We start from the raw sequence: 27068 nt of genomic DNA, 5'->3' as shown, positions 1-27068 counted from the left end.
AAACAAATGCTGTGACATTGGTAGAAATAGTTCTGGAAATTACATCAGAGGACGAGAAATCTTTTCCAATATACTCTACTGTTCGACCTCTCAGCCTTTCGTCTGTATCATACAAAGTACCTAAGAATTTGATCAATAAATAGTTGCATAAAGCAGCAGTCCTCAGGGCCTGCCATCTCCCTGAATCAGTGATGGGGACACTGAGAGGTTTAAAGAAGTTACTAACGCTAACATGTTGACAACTGTAAAGAAGGTAAAATTTTGGCAGTGAACTCATGTACATTTCGTTATAGAGGAGGGAGAAAATCACAGGGCTTTGTTCGTCTACTTCCCAACATTGAAGCCCAGCTAAAAAATTTAAATACCAGACTATTAAGCATTTAAAAGAAAAAAAAAAGTCATGCAAACACACCACTCTCTGAACACTCCTATAATCTCCTAGAGTCGCTTGGTAGGTAGTACGAGACTTGGTATTGGTTCAGGAAGTTCTTACAAATTGAAGACAGTGGAACCGTGCTTCTCAGGACAGGAAACAAGGGCGGGGAGAGTGATGAGGCTGTTCTTTAGAAAGACCTGAGCCGTTGTGAGCTGGCTGAAGGTCGGAGTTTATACTTGCCTGTGTTTACTTGACCAGAGGGGAGGTTGACAATCCTCTGTCTATTTCGTTGTGTTTTGAGCTCCAGTGTGTGCCAGGCATTGCTGCGTGTCTTGGTGGCAAAGAGAAAAGGCTCCCTTTGGAGTCTGACCTTGAAGAGCTTTAAAAAATATGCAGGAGAAAGCAGGGACCCAAGTACCCCCCCTGAGGCCTTGCTCCAGTGAAGGCGCGTAAAATTTAGAGCTAACTGCCCCATCTCCAGAGTCTTCTATTTTTCATCAACAGCATGTCACATATTTATTGCCAGGATCCCAAAGGAAGGAATTTTAAATCCAGTGTGTGAAATTCTTGCCATATGCTGTGTTGTAAAGTTTGTTCCAAGGACAGTTATAGACAGAAATAGACAGGACTAATGTTTTGATCAATCTTGGTAATTCTCTTCATAAAAACAATTTCTGTAGTTTAGCGCTGTCTGTACAAACATGGGTCGAATGCTAATATTAGTCGAATGTACAGGGTAGGGCAAAAGTAGATCCGCAGTTGTCAGTACGTGAAACACAAGCTTTATTCTTGTATTATTATTTGTTGTGTTCTTTTCCATACAAACAACTGTAAACCTACTTTTGCCCCTCTGTGCTGGTGTTTCTGGCTTTCTGATGTGCGTATATTAACATAATGCTTTTATCTTATATGGAAGCTGTGGACTCGGAGACAATCAGTGTTTAAACTTTCAACAAGGAAGAGAAATAATGAAAAGGAACAATGGTTTTTTGTTTTCCCAGCAACTAAAATTACCATTGTTCTGAGAACTTGACAAATGACCACAGGATGTGAATTTCATCACGTTGTGCCTTTGAACAAAGGTACCCTGGTTGTGGTGGAATTTTCACCTCCTGTTACCCTGTTCACATGCCTCCCTGTGTTGAAATGGACCGTTCGCTGTGATTTAACCATGTTAACAAATCATTTCAGTACAAAAGACGTGGACTTGGGAAACAAAAGAAAGGGTTATTTCTGACTCTGTCTTTTAGCTCGGCATTCGAAGGCGAAGATTTTTCGGTGCCCCCACTTTAAAATGTAACCCCTTCAGGGCAGCCTCAACTTCACCCGAGGTACTTTGATTGGCAGTGAGTCAGCATGTCTCATCTTAATCTTTTAGCTCAGTTGCACACTTGTAAAGTTCTGTTATCTTTGACAATTTAAATAAAAGTTTTTTTTGTTTTTTTTAATTCAGAAGAAACGGAAGCATTTAATGGAGAACAGTTTAGAACCAGAAATTTCCTTAGCAATATTGGCTTTCCTTTGATGGACCGTTTTTCTCAGTCCATTCAAAATGTCTTGCCTTCGACTTTGCCGTCTCTTGGCCTGTGCCCACGGTCTCCCAGAGACAGTCCCTGAGTCCGTGTGGCCAGTCACCTCTTACACTGCATCAGCGCTGCGTTCATGGCTCCTCTGCCCAGTACTTTATGGGCACATCTCATTTAATTCTCACAGGGAGCCAGCGAGGAAACCAAAGCCTGAGGATTAAAAAAAGTGGCCAGGGTCTCCTCAAAGTGCCTCCCTTTGCCTTCCCTGCAGGGGGCCTGGAGTGGTTATTTCTCTTTCCTCCCACGGGCTAAACAGCAACGTCCCTGCATTTCTGTCAGAATGCTTTGTTTGGTCTTTATTGTTGTTGCTAATTGAGGCACTAAGTTGCATTCCATTACTTTTTCTCACATTGAAATCTGTCCATTATGATTATGCAACTACACAAGGAAACGGTGACTCTTCACCTCTTTTGTGCGAGAGCGCCCCATAGTGTACCATTCTGTGTGGCGTGCGTTCCACAGTAATATAAGCAAGTGAACACTTACGTGATACAGTTAAAGTAGCTTGTGAATCAAAATTAGCAATATACGAGTGTCTATAAAAACTAGTTGACAAAATTAGCAATATACGGGTGTCTATAAAAACTAGTTGACAAAATTAGCAATATACGAGTATTTATAAAAACTAGTTGACAGCAGGAAAAACAGGTTCAAGAAACTTGACTCGTCTTCTATCTGCAAGGGCCAGGGTGTTGTCTGTGAAATTTTGGACATAGCCTCGTCTTTTCGAAGGTTGATTCTAAGAAATGGCTTCTTCTGTCCCTGAGCCTGGATTCGTGAGATGACACTGGGGTGCTAGGAAAGCACCTGAGAGCCCCAGATGTCCGCCAGGAGACATGGAAATCGAAGGCAGCACATTTTTTGTTCTATTTGATTATTTGTTTGCATTGAGAGGGGACTGCCAGCTTGCTACACACCACGTGGAGAGAAGATCAGAGATGAGTTCGAAGTTTTCTTGAGCAGAAGGCATGTGAGTGGCATTGGGTTTGCATCGTGGAGGAGAGAGGAGGTCTGCAAACAGCCCTCTGTGATCTGACAGGAGGGAAGCAAACGAAGCTGAAGAAGAAAAGCCTTCTCTCTCCTTAAGGAAGAGGATGGGCGGGGAACGGGCTATGCTACCTCAGCGCGGGTACAAGGAATTCCCCTTAGTGTCAGGATTTACCTGCGCTCTGCAAGGCAGCCACTGACCAACACAGTGAGAGTTAAGCATATATGGAAAATGTCTGAATACACCCATAATATCTTAAATTTTTCTTTTTTTGTTTTCTCACTTACTGGACATAGACACATTTGGGACACCATGGTGCCTGGGGTACCACATGAGACCAGTAAGAACATTGAGATTTTGCTCAGCTCAGGCAACAGGGCTCCACCGTGACTGGTGTTATCCTCCTAGGTGCCTGGGGTCATTGCTTGTCTGTTAGTCCAGCTGGGTATCTTTTCTCTCCTTAATGAATGGCACTTAATGGACAAGGAACAGAGAAGAGCAGCAGTCACCCCACACTTCGGCTGCTATGCTGGGTTTTATTTGGAAGATGGGGCCGTCCGTGAGCTTTGCAGGACGCTGGTTGCCCTCATGTCTCTCTGCTCCTCCTACTCCAGCCTTTGCTCATCTGCTGTTTGAGGAGTCATCTTCTTTTCTTATGTACTACGTAAGCTCATCCATGATTTGTTTCCAGTCTGCTTTCTAAAGCGACCTTTCCTTATTCCTCATCAGTACTGTTTCTTGCTTCCTGAAAATGAATGACTAGTCCAACCTTTTTTTGCCTGTGTTGCTCCTTTGGCCACTTTCCAGAGTGCTAGCATCTCTCGTTTTTTGTTTTGTTTTGTTTTGATCTTCCAATACATGTTATATGAATCTTTCAAGGTTCGACCCAAATGCCCATCCCAAATTCTTGATTCATACAGTTCTTAGAGAAACCACCTGTAGTTGGATAATGTGGCTATTTTAGGCATAAAGCTTATTTGCTCTGGCTAGCCTTTAAGTTCCTTGAGAATAGGAAGCGTGTCTGCCCTGGGTCTTAGACCCTGAGTAACGTTCTAGGTGGGTCTTCCCACTCGGAGGGAGCTGGTCCTTTAACACGGCTGCATGGACATCAGTCTGCTGACTGTTCCAGTTTCTCTGGACTCTGTCTCTGCAGCTTTCTTATCTCCCTTGCAGACCTTTTTATTTTAAAAAAATTTAAGATTTGATCAATTTACTTTTAGAAGGAGGGAGAAAGAGAGTGAGAGGAACATGGATGTGAGGGAGAAACATCGATCGGTTGCCTCTCATATGCTCCCCGACTGGGGACTGAACCCATAACTCAGGCACTTGCCCTGGCTGGGAATCAAACCAGCAACCCCTTGCTTTGCAGGAGGAGGTCCAACCACATGAGCAACACCAGTCAGGGCTCCCTGGTAGACCTTTTGGAATCTGCTTTTATTTATTTTACTCTTACGTTTCTCCCAGGACAAACATTGTGCTCTTGCCTTTGCCCTCTGCGCTTGGAACTGCCTTTTGAGAAACCTGGCACCTTACTGATTTTGTCTCAGCCTTTCCACTGTAACGCTCACGAGTTTCTCTCAGGATGGTTGTGTTCTGGACGTGGCCCTTGCCTTCATGAACCTGCCGTGGTAGAGCATTTGACGTGGGGGCTGGGAGAGCGGATGGCCTGGTGCTTCTGAGCCCGCAAGGGCACTGTTTTTCGTGGTAGGACTTTGTCCAGTCTCCTTCCTGGAAGAGATGATACATGTAGACATTGCGAAACTGAGTTTTCCCAAGACATTCTTTTGTGAATTTTCTCAGCTTTTGCGGTTCTGTACAAGTTACGTGCCTCCTTTGGACACCCAAGGCAGGCTACTGAACTCTGCAAAAAACGAAACAAGCCTCTGCTGCCCTGTGGGCCTGCAGGGAAGGGCTGCAGCGGCGCCCACGATTCCGATTCAGAAGAGAGAGCGCTGTTGGGCAGAGCACAGGCCTAGTCCAAATCCTTGGTCCTCAGCATTCCCATCATCAAGAGTCATCCCCGTAATTCCCATTTATTGCCTCCTTACTGATGACGCTGTATTGTAAGATGTTTATGCGATTCTTGTATATCCTAGTATTTTCAAACTTGGGGGAATTTATGTGCTGCTAGTAAACTGTTTTTGTCTAAATCGTGATGCTAACATGAATTTGACCTTGAAATAACTAGTTATGTTTTTATTTTTTTTAGTATAGAACACACAAGTTTCCAGGGCTGGCTTTGAGATACACACACACACACACACACACACACGCACACATACACACACGCACATATATATATCTATATATATATCTTTTATATGAATCTCCTCTGCTAATGAAGGTCAGTAGGAAATTGAACCAGGTAGATCTGCAATGGAATGCATTCCCTGTAAGACTTAAGTCAACACCTTGACTTTCTGAGCACCTTTAATGTTCTCCTTAGGTAACTTGGGAGGGTGGGATGCTTTCGAAGATGCTGGTAGAGCTGCAGTGAAACCCACATTCACTTATTTGGATCTTGGTAGTTTGTTCACATTTAGAACGAAATGTCCTGTGGCACTGTAGCCCTAGCAGGCCTAAGAGAAATCTCCTTCCTCCAACACAGCATGTCTGCTGTGCACCAGGGCTGGCTTTTTAAAGAACATTGTCCCCAGACACTCTCGGGGGCAACTTCCCTGGACTGAGAAGGGTGGGTGTGCAGGCAGTCACCAGGCCGGGGAGCGCCTGACACAGACCTGGCTGTGGAGACCTAGGGAGGTCTGAGTTGCCCCGTCCTTGTCATCTCTGGGTGAGAGGTGCCCTGGGGAAGCAGCTTTGTCTGGAGAAGGTCGAAAGCACATGGATCAATGTCTTCTTTTGAAGGTGGCTGATAATGACATTTCTTTGCCAAAAGACTTGAATTTCTGTAAGGTTTGTCCAAGCTACAGAATGGGGATTCGCCACTTTGTTGGGGGGGTGACTTCCCCCCAGGATGACACTGATCCCCTTCTGGACCTCCCCGACCCAGGACTGCTTGCAGGAATTCCAGGGAAAGTTTTAAACAAGCAAACACTACTTGGGTCTGTGTGCAGGCACACTTCTGTGCTGTCAAAATCAATTAAACTGGTAAGTCATAAATTAGGAAAATTTTTTTTGTGACTTGTGTTTATTATTTAACAAGTAGCATAACTAGCTGGCCTCAAGAAAATCAAACAAACAAACAAACATTCATCTAAACCAGTCCCGGGTTGCTTGACAGAAGATCCTTTTACCCTTCGCCAGCAGCCGGGATGTACCTTCTCTGGGAGGCGGGAAGCCTTTCCTCTGCTATCCTCTGATTTTAGTCACTTCTCCCTTGCGTCTTTCTTTGGTCCCCTGGCTCCTGACGGCCTGCGCCCTGAGTGTGGGGTGGGGATTGGGTGGGGAGGTGAAAACCTAGGAGGGAAGTGCCTGGGAGCCCTTTCCATATCTTCACTGTTTATTTCCCTTCTTTGCTCCTTGTTACAAAGTTTCTCCTTACTTTGCTTTTATCAAGTCTGTGAATGACTCCCTTTGTTAAGACTATTGGAATGCCCTGTGGGAGGGATGCTATGCAAAAAAAAATAATTGTATTGCATAACTGTCCAGCCCTTTGAGATGCCAGATTGCCCTTGGCACAGGAACAGACCCTCTTCTCTGGCAGGTCCTATGAGAGTGGGGAGCCGTGCATCTGAGAGGTGGCTCTGTCCTCCACCCAAGTTCCACGGGGATGACCTTTACCCTAGCTCTGATAAAGGGCTTATTTTAGATTTCTGAAATGCTTGTCTTTCCTAAGCCCAGAAGGGAATGTTTCCTTCTGTGTCTGTTTTCCCCGCAGTGATTCTTTCCAGCTGCTGTTTTTTTCACAAATGTCAAGTTTGTCTCTCCTGTGTCACCTTGAGGCAACTGACATTCGTGACTAATTATTTAAAAGGGCAGCGTTTTAGTTTATTTTGATAAAAACAAAATCCCAGAGAACTCTATTAGAGACACTATAATTGAGCAGGTGACACATTGGGGTTTGGGGTTTGGGGTTTGTGGCATGGCAGTTGGAGGAGCCAGAAGCTCCCAGGCGAACTTCATGGACTTAGCACTGACACTGTGCGTATCCTCTGAACTAATTCCAGGCCTTTAAACTTAATACCAGGCAGCCATGCCAGGCGGTCACTGGGCTTCAGGGAGGGACAGCTTGGAGGAGAGAAGCATACAATGAACTCCTATGCAGCTAACCTCCTCCCCCACCCCACCCCCGGCCCCTGTAAAATCAAATTAAACCAACTTCAGTTTGGAAGGTATGGAGTTGGAGGGGGCTTCGTACTGTTTGTCTTTTAGCTGTTTGTTGGAAGCCGTGGTGGTGGAGGGAGGGGTGTGGCTATGAGGGATGAATGTAAAATAGCTCTAAGAACTGAACTTATTTCAGAATGAGGTTTGATTTCAGTATCGGTAGTTCCATACCATATTTGATATTTCATTATGAAACTTTTCTTAATTGGCATATTACGTATGATCAGGTAAAGGAACTTGAAAGCGTGTTGGATCATGGTGGTGGCCTAGAACTTCAAAATTATAAAGATATGCTACATACTAACAAGAAGTGAGTTCCAAGCTATATGAGGTCTGTCTGGAAAAAGTCCAATGATTGTTAATATAACCAGAACGGTTTGTGTGACATCGATGTAACCTGGCAGCCAAGGAGAGTGGACTGGGACGTGCATGTGTGAACAATGACGACTTCACTGTGCTAGTCAGTGGGGGTGGTGGACCCCATTGAGTGAGCATGTGGACTGTGTGGCCATCACATTCAAAGTGGCTGAGCAAGTAGAGCAGTGAATCTGCATCACATTTTGCATTGAACATTCCTCTGTGGAAACTATTGGGATGATTCTGAAGGCCACAGCTGTGGGCAACTGTTGATTAGCAGCTTCATCACGACAACATGCCTGCTCGTGCATCATGTATTTTACAGAGTTTTTTGGCAAAACATCAAATCCCCCAGGTGACTCAGCCCCCTTACAACTCACATTTGGTGCCCTGTGACTTCTGGCTTCTCCCCAAACTAAAATCACCTTTGAAAAGGAAGAGGTTTCAGACTATCAATGAGATTCAGGAAAATAAGGCAGGGCAGAGGGGTGGCAGATGATGGCGACTGGGAGAACTGTGTGAGGTCCCAACGTGCCTACTCTGAAGGGGACTGAGGTGTCATTGTCCTTTGTACAATATTTCTTGTATCGTCTTCAATAAATGACTATTTTTCATATTATTGGGCTGGATACCTTCACTATTTTTCATATTATTGGGCTGGATACCTTCTGGACAGACCTCATTTTTCAGTGGGTAGAAACAGCAAATGGCAAAGAATAGAGGCGAGTATCATTTCTTTAAAAAGAAAAGGCAGCAAACCCCAGCAGCATTTGGCTCCCAGGTGCAGAGGGTCTACCTGTCTTGTGTCCCACGCCGTCATCAGTTGCCTGGGCAGGGCTCTTAGAATTATGCTGCATCACACGACCTTTTGGCTTTCAGTTACGTGTGTTCCCCTTGCTCATCGTTTTCCTCCTTTCAGCCTTTGTGAATGTTTATGCTTACCCTTTCATTTGTATTTATTCTTGTCAAACATTTTGTTGTTTTGCATGCATGTATTTTTTTTTCCTTGAGGTAACTCTCGCAGAGCATAAAGTTAGCCCTACTTAAGCAGACCGAAATCAGTTGCGTTGAGCCGGTTCACCATGTTACTCGGCCACCAGCTCCGGGTGGCTGCAGAGCCCCCATCGCTCCGTGACAACACTCAGGACTCACTCAGCAATTATTCTCTAGTCTCCCTTTCTCCATCCTCTGGCAACTGCCAGTCCGCTTTCTGTTCCTAAGAATTTACCTATTCTGCATATTCCATATAAATGGAATTATACAATATGTGACCTTTGGTGCATGTATGCGTATTTTAAAATCAAGTTTTAAAAATCGACATAAATAAAACGCACACCTTTTTTGGTGGACCTTATGCATCGGTTTTCTCTTGTCCTGCACCTTCCACGTTTATTTGCGGCAGCCCCGTGAGGGGGCACTGTCTGCACCCTGCTTTGGCGATGGGGACTGAGGTTCGGCGATCTCCTGCCACCGAGATCTGTCTGAGCTGCAGACAGGGTGTGAGTGTGGGTGGCCGGCCCCGCAGACCGTGCTGCTGGCCACCGTGGTCCACAGCCCTCCCAGGGCTCGGGCACGTGCACTTCCGGAGCTTGCGTTTTCCTCACGTGGCAGATGGGCTTTCCCACGCTGACAAAAAGAGGCTACAGAATATTCTGCCACGTGTGTGTACCATAACTGAAGTGTCTCCCCACCGATGGGTTTTGGGGAGGTTTTTCTTTCTGGTCATGAATTGTATAGTTTTATTTTTATTAAACTATGTATTTTTACATTAGGAATTGTGAAAGGAACACTAAGGACCAAAGAAAGTGCTAAAGTAATGTTTGTTCACTACAGAAATATGGCTGAGCAAGGAGAATAAGCTAAAACACACACAATTCCCCTCAGCAGTAACTAGGGTACGTATCTTGAGCATAGCTTCCCATTTTTCAAAAATAGGGCAAAGGAAAGCCCTTTAGGGAAAGGATGGTACTGTAAATGAAGTTTTGTAATAGAAGCCTCACAATATTTATTGTGCACATCTTTTAATCTAATTAACGATAGTGAATCTTTACTAAGTGCTTAAAATGTGATAGGAACTGTTTTCAGTGATTTACAGCATTTCACAGGAAAACGTAATGTATGTGTGTTTCTTATAGCAGATGAGGGGATTTATGTAATGTGTGAAATTGACGTACATGGTTTTGTGCCTTAACTCTTCCTGCTTCTTGCTTTTATAATTCAGCTCTAGGTTCTTATGATCCATCAATTTACCTGGCTGTGTTTACCTCACGTTGGTTCCCACCACGGATCTCCTTATGTTTTCCTCCAGTCCGTGGGAGGAGTCGCTGGGGCCTGTGTCTGGGAGAGGATAAGTGGATCATGCGGATATAGACAGGGTGGGCAAATGTAGGTTTGTGGTTGTGAACCAAATAAATAATGCAATAATTCATAAATAATAATACAAGAATAAGCGCCGTTCCCTGCATTCACAATGGTACGTGCTTTTGACTAAGTATTCAGGGAGATTCTTCCTCAGAATGGCTGTGCTGGAGTCTCTACTCTCAGGTTTCGAGTGGTTTCGGAGACAGGTGTATAAATGCCTAGAAAAAGGACTGGCTGCACGGGGACACGTACAGGGGCACCAGGAGGGAGGCGAGGGTCAGAGGGCACGTGAGCCTTCTTGGTCCTGATTTGATAATGTTCTAAGGAGAATGTCTTCATGTGTAACTTGTCATTGTACCTTACTGTTTAAAAAAGGTCTGGAAAGATGAGCTTTAGCTAACTAAAGTTTACAGTTTTAGTCTGTGAACACATTTGGAATTGTAAATGTGTGGGTTAACATTAGTCACAGCACTTGGGCGAGCTCTCTTGCAGCTTGGTGCTTTCGAGATAACTGGTCAACATGCTCTGACCAGTTTCTTAGTCATACCTGTAAGCCCTCTTCAGATGTTTGGTTCGGGTTCCCCACATGTCAGGTGGCTCAGAGGGATATTCCCAAGGGCCCAGGGTCAGGAGAACGGGCCAAGGTTGAGGTGGAGAGGTGGGCTGGAGAGAAGACTTCTTTCTGGAGGCCTTGCTGATTTCAGACGGAGGCGGGGGCGGACCGGGTGCAGTTTTCCTGCAGGTGAGGTGAGGAGGAAACATTCTCAAGAACGGTAAGTTTCAGTAACTTCCCTGTGCAAACACTTAACTGAATGAACGTATTAGTTTGGACTGTTTACTAAGCACAAGGTATTAAGATGGTCTTTGCCAAAGATTAAGGTAATCTTTTCCAAGCGCTTCTCTATAAAAGTCAAAGTGTGTGGTCTTCGGGTCAGGATTCAAGCTTCTTTCTTTTCACCTCTTCTGAAGTGGGAGTTCTTGTAGACTGAAGTGATACTTTTTTAAGGTGCCATTCAGATTCCTCTTGGAATTTTTTTTTTTAATCCTCACCCAAGGACATGCTCATTGATTTTTGAGAGAAGGGGAGGGAGGGAGAAACATCGATCTGAGAGAGAAACATTGATCGGTTGCCTCTCGTTCACCTCTGACTGGGGACTGGACCTGCAGCCCAGGCTTGTGCCCTGACCAGGAATCGAACCTGCAACCTTTCTGATTACAAGACGGCACTCCAACCAACTGAGCCACACCTGCCAGGCCTCCTCTCAGATTTTAGTTTCAACTGCAATGCCTTGTTCTTTATATAGAGCCCCAAATGAATGACAACAGGGCGCACTTTAAATGACAGTGATAGAGCAGGGCTGTGTTCTACAAGGACCTCTCTTAGTCTCTGGTCCCAATGACTGTTTGTGTCTGAATTTCACTTTCAGAACCAAGAGCAGGAATATTTTCACAAAAGTGTTGTGCGGAAGGAGGAGGTGTTTGCACACAGCTACACAGGTAGGGTCCCTTCCACTCTAGTGCAGTGATAATGCAGGTGATCAGACAGATGAGCTCCTCGGAGGCAGGAGACAGGATGCTGATACTTTACGAAGTACACACGTGTTCACTTCTACTTACAACTAAGTAAAATAAAAACATTAACAAAATTGGAAGGTGGACACAGATATAGTGAGAGCTCTAAGACAGAAGTGTTTCCTACCACTAACCAGGAAACCAGTTCCTATGGTTCCTTTACACCATAGGAACTCAATGGTTTAGCGGTCAGAGGTGCAAAGCGTGGTGGAGAAGGCAGAACCTTCTGGCTTGTTTGTTGTTCCCAGGGTTGGTGAACTCTGTGTAAACTGTAGAACAGAAATGACCCCTATAAACAGTCGCACACATGTGATAAGTACCTGATGGATGTGTGCTAGCCAGTAAATAATCAGTACTGCTTCCTCTTGACTCACATGGTTGGAATAAAGGACAGTGGATCTGAGGGCAGTGCCGCCACTTGTTCTCGAGCGGGGAGGTTGGGCAACCCTGCCACGTGGGGAGACGCTCTTGAGATGAAACAGGTGGGTTTGTCGTGGTTTTCTTTTTGGGTGTGAATCAAAGTTGAAACCTTCGTATTGTCTAGATTTAGAGCTACCTCATAATCTTTTGCCCTAGAATATCAAAGGAGCAAGATTTTTAAATTGGTTTGAGAGGAACTGAAGTTTCAGTTTGTTCTGTATGTTTGGAGGAACCTAGAGAAAATGAGCTAATTCATTACCCTTTCTTTTTTAAACTGTAATGGTTGTTCATGTGTGAAATGTTGGTGAGCTTTATTTCAGAGAAAGACAAGTGGAGTAGTAATTAAATTGTATGTCATTTTGTGTAGATGAGATAAAAAGCAAACAAAAGGATTAAATATTTTACCGAGTGCGGATTTTAGATCCTTTATTCAAAATGTAACAGTTTGCTTAACTGGTAGACAAACAAATGGAGCGTGGGGCTTGCTGTTTCTGTGTAGCTTGCAAGAGCTGAGAACTGGTGATGAAATTTGCAGCACTTGTAAGCTGGAGTTTTTTTTTTACGAAACCACATATACATATTTTCTTTCATAGCTATTCTCTGAACCTGCAGGAAGGAGTGGGAGAAATGGTGATAAATGACTTTTGAAGTAAACCTTTGATATTTGCATTGTAGTTCTGTGGCTTTTAGCTTTTAATTTTTACAATTGCAGGTGATATTTTTAAGGAGTGTCAGTTTCCAGTATGTTCTGAGTAGTGGCGATATGACCCTTAAAAAAAATGTAAGTACACGCCTATTTTACCTGTTTGGATGCCTTTAGAGTTGGCACGCCCTTGCAGCCTCGGTGGGAACTGAGATTGTTTCAAGTACATTAGTATCTCACGGAAGTCTCAAAGTGATATGTCCAAGTAGACACTCAGCTTCATGATTGAGCCTTTTCTCTCCCAATTAAATGTTTTTCTGGTGATTAAAATTCATTTGGCTTTTTTTCTCTTAAGAAAAATTCACCATCAATAAAGATGTATCAAACTACTTTGTGCAATTTCTCTACCTCTGCCTGGGGATACAAAGGAGGGGGCAGCACCCCTATGATTCTCTCGGGGTTAGCCAGGAGAGAAGGTACATAGGCTTCTAGATTTAGGCGGCAGTAGGTGGAGAACTTGATTTTAGATGGATTTTCGGTGCCCTTGGGATGTCCACCAGGCCTGTTCTGTGTGTTTGGTGAGGCCAGGCTTTGGTGTGGTAACAGCCAGCCCTCAGATCACAGAAACCTACCACAACAATAGTGTATTTCTTGCCCTGAGTCCTCTGTGAGTCTGGGAGATGCTGCAGGTCAGCTGTCCTTCCTGCGGCAACTCTGTGATGCAGGCTGCTTCCTTCTTGTGGCTTGGTTGTCTAATTGCTGCGGCTGTGGGAGGTGGGGTGGGGAGGCAGTTGTCTGCCTCCCTGATGAAGAGTCACTCATCAGTGCTCACATTTCATTGGCCCAGTCATTTACACGGCCCTGTCTTTTGCAAGGTAATGCAGTGCTTTTGTGTCTAGGACGTGAAATTGGTGAGCCCTGATAATGTCTACCACGTGTGTCTCACTGAGGGTTGGGGCATCAGAGAAGAGGTGGGAAGTAGAGATGAAGATGTGAGAGAAGTCATTTATGGAAAGGAAATGGTGGAGTGGATTTATGAGGGAAAGTGGACACTGAAGAGAGGGCCGAGGATTCCATGATGGTTCCTCTGCACCAAGCTTTCTTCACCCTCCAGGCAGTGTGGTGCTATGGAAGAGTGTTAAGGGTAACTATTGGTGCTTTCTGGAAAGTCCGACAGGTTCTCTTGGTCCTGTTGTTGATTTTAGTTCTATGTAGACATTGTCTGCCTCCAGAAGAACACTTGCACATGGTGGATCGATTGTGTTAGGGTGGTATGAACTTGTAGGTTAACAGATCCTTAAATCTTGATGGCAACAGGTTGTTTTAGCCAGAGCCTAGGTGGTGATCTGGTAAAAATGCTTATTATTATCATTGTTATTATTATTAATCTCAATGGGATTGGAAGAGAGTTTGTATGTAGTCTTATGCATATTAAACATTATGAGGACGCTATCTTTCTACGATCTTCTTTTCCAAGAGTGTTTGTTAACTGACTCCGACATCGGAATGCATAACCCTACTACTTCTGCCACTCTGCCCGCAACACCCGCAGAGACGCGATCTCCTGGGTCAGATGGTGCACTCCTCTGGGTGTGTGTCTGCTGCTCTGGTTCTTCGTCTCCGATCTTGCCTTGGCCACCCCTGTTCTTTCTTTTCAGTGACTCTTCCCTCTTACTGTTCCCTCCATGGTCTTGGGCAGCAGGCAGACCTGGAGTTGGGCCCCATTCCTGTGACCAGCTATTTGACCCGGGGCAAATCGCTCTCCGAGTTTCAATGTCTTTATCTGTAATATGGGACTAAATAAAACAGCTGCCTCGTGGGATTTTAGTGGTTAGGAACGCATGCAAAAAGCCATAGTACCTGGTACATTTAAATTACCCAATAAATGTTAGCTATGGTTAGGATTAGTGTCATTTCCCATAGTTCAAGGCACATGTTAAATAATTTTTTCATGGACATTTTTATTTCAACAGACAGTAGATATGGTTTACTCCATTGAGCTGCCAAAGCTCTGTAGATCTTTGTTGACATTTTGTGTTACCCTTTTTGCACTGAGACTTAACATCCCACAGGACAGTGGGTATGTATCCTTCACTCATTGCTATGTCTGCTGCATTGTGTGGGCAAGTAGTAGGTGTTCAGTTAAAGGTTAAAGTTCGTGAAAATGAGATATAAGGGGAGAGGGCGCTAATATATGAGGCCTGTCCAGGAAGTATCCAGCCACGTAACATGAAAAATGACATTTATTGCAGAAGGCACAAGATACAAGAAACATTGTACATAGGACAGTGATGCCTCAGTCTTCTTCAAAGGAGGCACCTTAAGACCTCACACAGTTTTCCCCATTGCCATCAGCTTCCCCATCGTATTTTCCTGAATCTCATCAATGGTCTGAAATCTCTTCCCTTTCAAAGATGATTTCAGTTTTGGGAAGAGCCAGAAGTCAGAGAGTGATTTCTGCTTCTGGGCGGTGGAAATCTGGGCTGTAGTGAAGCTGAGTCACCTGGGTGATTTGATGTTTCGCAAAAAATCTCTGCATAAGATGTGATGCATGAGCAGGCGTGTTGTTGTGATGAAGCTGCTAATGAACAGTTGCCCATAGCTGCAGCCTTCTGAATCATCCCAATAGTTTCCACAGAGGAATGTTCGAGCTTCATGCACAAGCTGATGCAGATTTGCTGTTCTACTTGCTCAGTCATTTTGAATGTGACGGTCACACAAGTGCACGTGCTCACTCAACTGGAGTCTGCTGCCTCACCGACCAACTAGTGCCGTGAAGTCGTCATTGTTCACACATGTGTGTTCCGGTCCACTTTCCTTGGCTGCCAGGTTATGTCACTGTTGCCCAAACCATCCTCATTATATTAACAATGGTTGGAATTTTTCCAGACAGACCTCATATTTATAAAACTGTCTTTCTATTTGGGTGAATTCTCATAAATTGGGAAATATAACCGCTCTTGAAATAATACTGAGTTACTTCCCTGGTTAGAATGTATGTATGATTCTCACTCTTTATGTAATTGAAACTTCCATACAAAAAAGAAGGAAAATGAAAAGAAATAATGAAAATCAGGCAAATGATGTAAAAGACTATTGCTATCGTGGAGTAGCAGTTAATGAGTACTCAGGGAGAACTTAATACGACTGTGGTCATTTATACAGCTGAGAAAGTAGCTTTCATTTCTCTGTGTTCTGTAGCTTGCAAGAGCTACAGAACTGTAGTTTACAGTTCATTTCTGACTGGTTCTGCATATGGGAGATTGTATCTGGTAAAGCAAAAGAGGGCTACTAAATAAATCTCTCCTGAAGTTGGAGTGTCATAAAGCCGGTGGGTTTACCTGGAGTTATGCTGGTATTTTGGACCCAACTTGTGTTAACGGAGCTGGTTTACTTTCCTTTGGAAGGGCATCTTGCCTCTCTGCCCAAGGACATCATAGGAAGCGTGGAGATGATGGGTGAGGCCTCTTTCCCTCAATACCCACCTCTGACTGATCACCAACCATCTTTGAACACTGGATCGATCCTCCAAGATATCCGTGAAAAAACCTTTGTGGTTTCATGCCTTTATTCTCTCCCAGAGGCGAGTGCGATGTTGGGCACCTATAACATGATAAGATGTGAGAGAATGTACAGACACCTTAGGACGCTGAGACAAGCGCTCGCATTTTACAGTCAGATCTTAGGATTTGTTCACCCCGGAAACCAGGCATCTTGATCTCATGTCTGCTACAACACGATTCATCAGGGGAATCTCTTTGCTCATGCTCAGAGGTAGGAATTGTGCTCTGCGCACTGGACAGAGAAACACGTGTAGACCTGCCGATGGTCTTTGCAAGACCACAGAAGGCCTCGTTGAGGACATTGCTGTCAGGGGTTGGGCTATGAATTGTTGATATATATAATGGGGATGTAATGGGGCTGGTAGAACTATATGAATTGAAGGCTTTGGCTTGAAAATCTGCTTAACAGGAACTGACTGCTAAAACATATGAATTTGTTTTTCTTGCCTTAATTGTCAAGAGTAGGGCTTATAGCATCATCTTCGGCTGAGCTGCTGCTTCAAAAATGTGCTGAGGGAGTTGAGCCTATATATTTAAAAAACCCACTGCAGTAAAACTCATTATAGTCCATATAATTCTCAACAGTAAATAATTTAGATTTGGCTGTGGAGAATTTGTTTTCTTAAACTTTAATGTTATAATCAAGTAATTTTTTCATTGCAAAACAGCGCACGTTCATTGAGGAAAAGTGGGAAAATGTAGGAAAGCACAGAGAAGGACAAAGTCGCCCATCACCCCTTCTCCGGAGGAGAAAACAGTGTTTTAGTGTTTACTCTGTGTTCACAAAATTGGCGTTATGTTGTATTAGTAATACTTTATAACCTGTTACTTCTATTAAACATATTATTAATTTTTTCCTTGTCATTATATATTATTTGAAGGTGAGAACAGGGTTATTTAAAAATTAATTTCAATTATTTCCTTATGAATAATTTTCAAACATGCAGCAAAGTTGGAAGAAATTTACAGTCTATCACTGATATTCTACCCACCCCCTTTGTCCACTCATCAGTCTATCTTACTGCTTTTTCCCTGCATTTCTAAGTAAATTCTAGGGTGGCATATTGCTTTTAACCAAGGTAGTTTACATTCATAATTGCGTTTGGCTTACACCCGTATTCAGGAGGATTTGTGTTCTCTGAGTACACACAAAAGAAAGCCTGCAAAGCTTTCCAGGAGAGTTTCATTGGGTGTAGTGAGTGAGAAAGGACACCCAGGGATATAAAATTTGCCCGGAGCGGAGTGGGCATCCTTAGCATCTGAGGAGGCACATAAAGAACCAGGAAGAATGCCCTTCCTTCTCTCTCCTCTGCTTTTATGCTAATTCACACTCCTGCATGGGGACAAGGAAAATCTTTAGAGGGGTTAGTACTTTTCCCCCGGTCATTCTCAACACTGTTAGAAACCCTGGTGCTTGCTGAATGGCGAAGTGGACTGACTTGGTGGGAAGAGCACCTCAGCCTGGTTTCCACCAGTTTGCAGGTGAGGCGGCTGATCCCACTGCCCTGTGGACCCAGGACCCTGTGCCCCGCACCCCCCACCCCACTGCTTCTTTTCTATGCTTCCCTGGGTGGGAGGATGAGGCACTGTTGCTCTGCTCTGTAACTTCTCTCTGCTGCAGACAAATTTTCCTCCAGTTTACCTGGCCTTTCTGTTTGAGTGACAGGTTCTTTCATATTTTGGTGGTGGAGGTGGAAAGTTGAGGTGTCAGCACAGGATGACCTTAGAGGCACAGAAAACTCTCCAGTGACTTCTTCAAAGTTGCATTAAGGGGTGAAGGCCAGGTGCTGGGACCTGGCTTTGTGTCAAGTTCCCAGCACAGCACCTTGCGTGCTTAGGCACTTACGTGCTGACTGACAAGGAGCCTGCCCCCCGTTAAACCCTCCTAATCCCCGTAGGTCTTCTCTGTGAGCCTGTGGTACCTTTCACAAGTGTTTCAGGAACACACATCAGTTCTCCAAGTTGTACAACCTTTTCTTGTGCTTTCAAGTGCCTGGAGGCCCCCCAGAGAGTGCAGGCCCTGTGTTTCTTCCCCCTCTTCTTTCTCACGGTTCACGTTCTGGGGTGTTCAATCTGCGTGTCACGTCAGCATCATTTAAAGTGATGAGAAGCTTTAACTCTGACATTGGTGACAGCTCTGACATGTGCTTTCTCATAAACTCGGCCTCGACTAGAATCCCCCGCTAGGAACCGGGGTCTGTGGAGCCCTGGCTTTCCTTAACCAGATCCCCTGGGCAAAGCGAGGCCTCTCCCCTTCTTTGGTCTCCATCGCTGCTTTTTTGTGGTTTTCCCGAGGGCAGTCTGTTGTTGGCCATCGCAGGCAGATCCTGCAGTTTGGGGGATACTCACATGCCTCGATTTTTCCCTCAGGCAGTTTCGGGTCTCGAGGACGGGGCTGGCCAGGACCTTGACGTTTGGGTTGGACATCTGGTTTCTCCCCCACCACGCCTCCTCCCCCTTCCCTTTTTCAGACAGATCCCCCCTGTAACTCAGAGCTGTGGTTCTCACCTGGGGGAGATTTTGACCCCTTCTCCCTCTACTCTCTGGGACATTTGTCAGTGTCCAGAGGCACCTTTGATTGTTACACCTGGGGGGGTGGTGCGGGAATGTTACCTGCCAGGAATGCTGTTAAGCTTCCTACAATACAGGTCAGGCTCCCACAAGAAAGAATTACCTGGCCCAACCAGTCATTACTGTCAACATTGAGAAATCTTGCCCTAGATATAAAGGTACATTTTTTGGAAATCTTTCCATCCATAATATTATATAGCCTCCATGCCAGTATTACCCTGTTCCCTGTCAGGAAGTTCATCTGCACACCTAACCTAAATCCCTTATGCTTCAGTCAGTTGGCCTGAAGTGGGGGTGAAAATGTGTGCTCACCATCTTCTGCATATTATCATGTTCTCCAAAGCTGATCTTGGTTAACTTTAAAAATGTATTCACTTAGAGCCGCTTTCCTTTTTTTCTTATTTTTTTGAAATTTATTTATGATTTTAGAGAGAGGAGAAGGGAGGGAGAAAGGAAGAGAAACGTCGATATGAGACAGAAACATTGATTGGCTGCTGTCTAGATAAACAGTTGGTTACTTCTTCGGCTTAGTAGAGGGAGTCACGTCCACATCAGAGACACCTGCATCTGAATGAAAAATGATCTTAGGCCTCAGTTTCCTGAGGCCTGAAATGGGGATAAAATACTTTGTGGTGTTGTTGGGAGTGTAAGTGAATTGGACTGTGCCTGTAATGATAATCACTAGCACTTAGTGATAATCAAGTAAGCAGACACCTGGCGTTTTAATTGACTGTGCTCACGATTTCGGTTGGAGGAGGAGGAGGCTCCGCCTTCTCAGGAAGCCTCATCTCTGGCTAGTTGTTTTTCTGTTTTTCTGGGACTTTTGACAGAGAATAATGTTTTAGATCTATTTCAAGAAGGACAAAACAGTTCTTTGTTCTTGTTTTTAATGACAACTAGAGATATCTTTTTATTGGATGGTCTCCTTGAGCATTACTTTGACTTAGAGTCCCAAGTTTTTTGGGAACCAGCTCCTAAACCCAGGCTGGGAAAATCTCCTTGTTCATTGGCTGATGGAATTGTGATTTGGGGTGGGGACGGGGGAGGTTGGGCGGAGACCGAGTGGATCCTCAGTGGGGGTTTTTGGAAAGCTTTGGGGCAGGGCTAGGTCCCAGCTCCAGCTTGCATTCCTTTAAGAATGGGCTGGGAGTGACTCTCTTCCATCCACTTGCAAATTATGTATGTCTTGTTCATCTTTGCTCCCATCGAATTGTGCCTGGCAACCTAGAATGTTGACTGAATCCATATTTTAAAGAGTTTCTGTTTGCAGTTGAGGTTTGAGGGGTGGGAGGCTGGCTCAGCGAGTGGACCCGTGATGACCAGAGCTTGCTAACACCTGAAACGCAGGTCTGTAATTTCGTGACGTAAGGACCGACTGAACAATGCAGGCCGGCCCAGAGACGTGTTTTAGTGCTGCTCCTGGGCGGCCTGGCTGGGTCTGCGCGCAGTCTTCTCGGAGAGATGGATCTTCAGCTGCAGGAGGCTTGCACCCGCCCTTTCCTTCCAGGCCAGCCCTGCTGCCAGCCAGGGTTTGGCCTCTGCAGTGGGGGACTTGAATCCAAAATATTTAAAAAGAAAACCTCGGAAGGAATGTCCATCATTTATTTAATAAATGAAAGTGTGAGGTAGGAATTAAAAGTCAACTGGGGAATGTAGCCGGAAAATGTGAACCATATAGGATGTGTGCCTTTAAGAGTTTTAACTCCTCGTCAGATTTTTTTTTTCCCTCTAAGAATTCCCTTGAAAGGCCTGTCTGTTGGATTTAATGAGCTTGCAGTTGTGAGTGTGAATCTCCCATGAAGAGGATACACATCAAAGAGTCAGGTTGTCCTTGGCTGCAGTTTTTCAGTCGCACACGTAAGATGTTTGTTACCTGAGCCTGAGCCTGACAGGGAGTGTGACCGTTCTGTTTGGTGTCATTGGGTCTCTCAGCCCAGGGCAGGGGGACATGTCTGTGGGCTTCGTCATAAAGAAACCCAGCAGAGGACACAAAATTATTTATAAAGTGGCATACATATAAAAGATGAACGTTTAATGGTTAAACAGTAGTGAAAATGAGAAAGGCAGAATGAGCTGGGCTGAATCGTTTTTCATTCCAGTTTCAGTTAGAGGTGTTCTTTTTTGAATACATTTGGTTTAGAGTTGAGAGTGAGGTGAAATGGTAGTTGGGTGTGCATGTTTCTTGTAGGTTTACAATGTGCTGATTTCTAAGACTAGCGAAATTGCATTTACTATTTCTATGGATTTTTTTTGTCTAGTTAGTCATAACCTTTCTCACTTCTTAAATAATTTGGTGTGTAGTCTTTGAGAGACAGATGAAAAAAGCATGGAAATGTTAAAGTTCAAGAGAAAAATGAAGGTGAGTGGAAAATAAACATTTTTTGCTGGCCCTCTCTGGTCATCTGGGTTCTGGCCGGAGAATGTGAGGAATTGTAATGCAGGTCAGATACTATCGTGAAACATAATATGACATCCAGATACTCTTATAGCCAAACCTTTCCAAGGCCCTGCTGACAGCTTAATTATCCCAAGGACTATTTGATAGGGCTGAATACCAGTTGCCTAAGACTTGGGACGTCCTTTGGCGTCTTTGTCCAGTGTAAGCCATGGAAGGTGTGGAAGTCTGCACTGATGGGATATGAAAATCCAGGGTTACCATTTCCCTTTCTCAAGGGAATCATCACAGAATGTCTTAAAGTGGCCTGTCTCCACTAGTGGCTTCAAAACATGGTGCAGTTTGAAAAACTCCCTCAGTTTTCCAGGACGGAGAACAGGCTGTCACTTGATGAGATCGGATCTGTACTGCAAACAGCCGCCGAGTCTTCTCCTTCACACGCTCTCCTGAAGTGGTGGTCTCAGAAGCCAAGGACAGTGAACAAAAACATGGGAGAGGTGACCCATTTCGGTCTCCAAAGCTCGAGAGTGTCTTTGCACACTTTCCTGGCCTCCTGTTAAAGCTGAGAACAGAGCTCAGTGGAGCCAGCTTCATATCTGCTGAACAGTAAACCCCTTTGGGTATCAGGGTATCAAAGGACATGGGATTCTTCTTTTAAACATTTCCTGAAGCCCTGCAGGGCTAAAGCCCTGCAGTTCCCCTGCCTCTCTGCTACTTTTAGCATTGCCTGGAATACGGTGCCATGGTGAGAATGTGGAGGACAGACAGCTGGGACCCTGGCGATGGCATGAGTATGTGACATGATGTTAGACATGCGTTGAGGAGTTAGGGAGCCTCAAAGGAAGGGCACCTTTAGAACACAGTACAGTAATCCGTCCATATATAACAGGCATCTGGACGTTGTTTACATGTCTGAATTACCCACACGTTTAAATATAGTAACCTGTTTTAGTGTAGTACTATTCTTAACCCATTCAAAGAGTTGTCCTTTGCAGTGTTTCATCTGAGGACTCTTAAGAGTACTTAGCCACCTGGCGAAGGCTAAGTCTCTGGTGAAATTACGGTCTCTGGTGCAGAGAATGTGACCTCCCATCTGAGTCCATAGTCCACTCACTCCTGTAAAAAAAGCGCTCACACTTACTGGTGTAGGTTCAGCTGATTTTGTGTTGTGCTTTGTGAGTTATCCTGGTATCCTTGGTGCATGATCCTGGAATGCAGTTGATGCATTTCTTTTTACTCACTTGGCTTGGCAAATCACTGACAGACAAATGATTTTATAAGTGATTTAATGAATTAGAAATATGGTGACTTTACAAGAGCCTCAACACTTATGCATTTGACATGGTTTTAGCTTTTATTGCACCAAAGGTGGGTTATCCCTTTAAAATTGTTATACAAAACTGAGAGAAAGGAGGAGTCAAATGCCCAATTTTAGCGTTAAAGGCAATAATTTAAGGTACAGTAACGAGTTGGGATGTTGTGTGGCAACTAGTACAAACATATTTTAGAAACATGAAAAATGTGTACAACTAATTCACAATGCAACTAGCAGAATTGAGAGTCGTAATTATATGTGAGTGTATGTAAGTTATGCGTGCGTCTGTGCGTGAGTAAGGATTAGAATGTAATATGCTACCCTGAAAATAGTTGTGTTTGGGTAATGGAATTTTTCAAAACTTATTTAAAACACTCTTTGTCATTGTTATTTAGTATGGTTTAATTTTGAGGAAGGGAGGGAAAAAGTTTCATTTGACTGGTTAATTACTTCTTTGAAGCCTCCAAGAGTCAAATAGTAGGATGGAAAAATACCTTTAAATATCAAATACTTGTATTTCTTCATTTGTTTCTATGAAATGTTTCTCCATGGGAGGCAGTGCACACCAAATACTCCTTCGAAAGAGATGAGCGAACGACTCGTTTTTCCCCAGACTGTCTCTCGGATACATGCAAACACATCCCCTCCTGCCTGCCCATCCTCACTTCGCAGGTGGGAGAGGGCGGTGAGGAGGTCTGCACATCTCCTTCCCCTGCATCCTCACCCTTCCTTGTCCTTGATGCTGGAGTTGGATCCAACAGGGCACGGGGGCCCGAGCCTTTGAAACTGTCATCTGCAGAGATAAGGATATATTCCGGTGGTAGACCGGTGCTGGTGGCAGAGTTCTGGGGAGGACTGTTCGTTATACAACCAGGTAATGATTGTAGTGGAGGTAATCACGTATTTTGTTTTAGTACCTAAATGATTTCCTCCCTCCTGCCCGGATATTTTCCGTCAGCAAAACCTATGGCTCTACCTCCAAAAATACCCCCGGTTCAGCCACTTTTCTCCTTCTCCACTCAGTGCCCCCAGCCCCGGCCGTCCGGACATCGTGCCTGGACATGGACAGCAACTCCCTGACCCAGCGCGCTGCTCCTGCGCTTGCCCCACCTGCAGCCTTACTGCTGCAGAGCGGCCAGAGTGAGCTTTGTAAAACGAGAGCCAGGTCACATAGTTCTTCTTTGCAAAATTCTCCAGAGCACTTATTTTGGTCTCCAGAGCTCCCTCCATGTGTGCAGTCCCCTTTCCACCTGCCTGGCCGTCAGTTTTCCTCCAGCCCTCTCCGTCAACAAGCTGTGCCCGTGCTGCCCTTGTCTCTGTCCCCGAAGCTCTCCAAACTCATTCCTTTACACCTCGGAGGCTGACCGAATAAATGCACGGGAGCCCAAGTGTTTGACATTGTCATCTGGAGCAAAGAGAATATAGTCTGGTGGATGGAGCAGCTCCGGTGGCAGAGTTTTGGGAAGGACTGTTTATTATAAAATGCAGAGACCATTGTATCAGAGATGATCACGTATTTCGTTTTAGCACCTAAATGTGTCCCCTCCCCAGATAATTTTTTGGGGAAAGGGCCTTTATATGTGTCGCCCCTCCCCTCGGAATGCTTCCTCCATGGGCCGGGCGGCTGCCTCTCCTCAGCCCAGATGTGACACCTCAGAGAGGTTTCCTGTCCCGTCACGGGCCCTGTGCCCTCCCCACTGATCGACAGCGTGTCTTACTTAGCTCTATTTTGGTCGTGGCGCTGATCACTAAATGAAAGGATCTTATTTTTTATTAAAAGAAATCTGCTTCCTCCTCCCTCCTATTAAAATATAAACCACATGGGGGCAGGCCCTTTTTTCCGGCACCTTGAGTAGTGCCTGGCATATTCCAGAAGCTCAGTACAATCTGCTAAATGAGTAACAAGTACGTCTTCTCTGTCACTACATGGTGGTATGAGCTGTCAGTTGAAGTTCTTCCCAACTCCAAGGTGCTGTTCTCCTTTGTGCGTGGAAGGCATCGATTGTTACAGTCGTTATACGTACATGGTAGCTCTGGTGGGTCCTGTGCTCCGGCCGCTCCTGCCCACCCCAGCCCCGTTAGTGCGGTGGCGTTGTTACACCTGTCTATCCATTTTGTGCTCCTTATGGGGGCTGGGGGGGCTGAAGGGACAAGGGGAAGCTCACTGACACATGATGAGATCGAATCTGAAACTTGGGCTTTTTCAGGATTTTGGTCCACGTACTGTTGCTAGTAGTCCGCAGCCCAGAGCCCAGTCCTGAGGGCTCGGCCACGCTCACCACCAGGTTTTCTTTACATTACGGGCAGGAGGAGTCACCTTACCAGCGAGCAGGGCAGATCAAGGGTGTAGGTAACTAACCACCTTCTGAGAGCTTAGAGTTCAAGGTGGACAAATTAGTTGACCAAAAACTTGACAGTAAAGACATAAAACTAAATACTATTATTTATTGAGAAAATGACACCCAAAATAAGTAAACAAGTTTATTTGTTAAAAGATCAATTTAGCAAGTACTTACCAGTACAATCAGCCTAGCTATCAAAACAAAAAAAGGTAATAAATGGGTGACTATGTCATATTTAAGCTTATGCCGCCCTAATCAGCTCTCCGTAGGATACACATCTGCTTCCCATTAGTGATATGGTCACAGATATCGAGACTTCATGCTGTAAGGAAGTAGATTTAATTAAAAAAGACAATACTTGTAATGACTCTGTTCCTGGAAATGTTGTACCAGGTCACCGGTCTGTGTTGCATTAGACATGGCATCGCTGCGAGGAAGCTTGGTTATTCTGTGCGGCTGTGCCTGGGGCCAGCAGGCGTTGAATTAAAAGCACAACCCGTCTGGCTGTTTCACTTTGTTTACTGTGTGCCCTTATATACTCACAATAGCCAAGAAATTATGTTTTCTGGGTTAATAAAATCAATTTCTAGATAACTGAAGCCCAACTAAATTTCAACCATAGTTGCTGAAAGTAACTCTGAAGTTTAATTGCACCTCATCCATTGAGGCAGGAAAGTGTAGTTGTCCTTGTCTTTCATTTGCAGTGAATTTCTGAAAACAGCCAAGCAGTGGGATAGTACCCTTACAGTGGGAAGGGTGTCGAATCTTCATTTCTGAAGGCCTAAGTGCACATGAAACCCTGCAGCGTGCCTCCCTGGAGAGGAATTTGCTCCTTTTGGACTCCTGGGAGCCCAGGGGCGCCATCCCCAGGCCGGTGCCTCTCATCCCCAGTTCCCCAGGCATCTGCTTTCCCAGGTTCGCATTCCCTCCCCAGTCGGCCCCAGGGGCCTAGGAGTTGGGCAGGAAGTTTCTAAACCTTCTTCTCCTTTGTTAGGAGGTGGGCACCAGGAAACTTTCGGGTGATTTGTGTCAGCTGTATCCTGTCTGCTGTAGGGGTCCATGGGCCAGGTGCATCAGATCCCCCGGGAGCCTGTGCCAACGTGGAATCTCAGACCCCGCCCAAACGTACTAAATCAGCATCTACATTTTCCATGGGGTGACCTGCTGTGCTCTCTGCACATCTTCCATTTCTAGCACTTTGGCCCCGGATCCAAGGCTATGAGAGGGAGAGTTCTCCGGGTGTCCTGCCAGCCTCCCACTGGTGGTAATGTGGAATTTCGCTGGTGGCTTCTATTAGGAGGACCCACAGGGTGGGGGCCCTTCACGGGGGTTTCTGCCGTCCTTTCAGAATGTGGCATCGTCCCCCTGTTTCTGGGTGAGAGTGCATCAAGGGTGGGGAGGGAAGAGCTCTAGGCTGTAGGTGTTCCTTCACTTCCTGTTGTGTGGTTTCAACTTGGGGTAGAGCCTCAGGTTGCTAGGGAGACAAGATAAAACCGGAATTTGATTGAGTAAAATGAAATCAGAGGGAGAGGTAGGGAGGGGTGGGTGGCATGAAAGGGAAGGGTGTTTTTCCTTCTGTCCTTGAGCTAGGAGAAACTTTGTAGGTATTTGCTACTTCATGGATGTGGTAGCCAAGGATAGTTGATTACCGGAGATGGGGCTCCGCGACACTGCATCATCTTCCTCCACAATTTTCTGTACATCCAATCACGTGGTACAGAAGTTAGTTGTCAGTGCTGGCTACCTGAAGCAGGGTTCATTGAGTTAACTAGAAGCTGGCAGGGACTGGAACTCCATTGGGGGGAGGGGGCAAAAAGGCATTTTTTCAGAAGCAGTAGTAGACCTAGAGTCCATCTGGGTGTCTAGGATAATCATATTGTTTATAATGTTAACAGTCAAAATAAACTTCAACACTCCCGTGCCAGGTATGTTCATTTATATTCTTAGGTTTGTGTGTATTAGCTCATTTAATATTGATAGCCGTCCTGTGAGGGAGGTGCTGTTGTCATTCCCTTTTCATAATTGATGAAACTGAGGCACCAACTGGCAAGCAGCTCGCCCAAGGTCACAGGGGGCAAGGCCGTCTGGCCCAGGCTCTCACCCATTCAACACTACACGACCAAGAGGAAGTAGCGTGGGCTGGGCTGGGTTTGGAAGTACAGAGTGAAGCTTTCGGGAGTGTTAGGTATTAAAAAGGGTCATATTAGGAACTGTGCTCGAAAACAGAGTGAAAGGAGAAGTGGGGGAAGGAGCAGCTTGGCCTCTGTTAGGCGGAGGCTGGAATCGGCCCGACCG

At 45.1% G+C, this 27068-nt stretch overlaps 1 protein-coding gene across 3 annotated transcripts in view; it reads left to right on the top strand.

Annotated features, from left to right (window-relative positions):
* STK39 (serine/threonine kinase 39) overlaps nucleotides 1–27068 on the top strand; it is a 279398-nt gene that overhangs the window by 19628 nt on the left and 232702 nt on the right. The window contains exon 1 of one of the 3 annotated variants that reach the window (XM_053665141.1): nucleotides 11938–12006. The exons of the other annotated variants lie outside the window; for them this stretch is intronic. The gene's annotated coding sequence lies outside the window, so the exon portion shown is untranslated. Of the gene's footprint in view, nucleotides 1–11937; nucleotides 12007–27068 lie in introns of those variants that run through there. 3 annotated transcript variants of the gene reach the window in all.

This window comes from Artibeus jamaicensis, unplaced genomic scaffold (assembly GCF_021234435.1).
Source record: "Artibeus jamaicensis isolate MK-2021 breed Jamaican fruit bat unplaced genomic scaffold, CSHL_Jam_final contig_391, whole genome shotgun sequence".
NCBI lineage: Eukaryota > Metazoa > Chordata > Mammalia > Chiroptera > Phyllostomidae > Artibeus > Artibeus jamaicensis.
The sequence above is the reverse complement of the archived record's forward strand: the minus strand, read 5'-3'. Positions and strand labels throughout refer to the sequence as shown.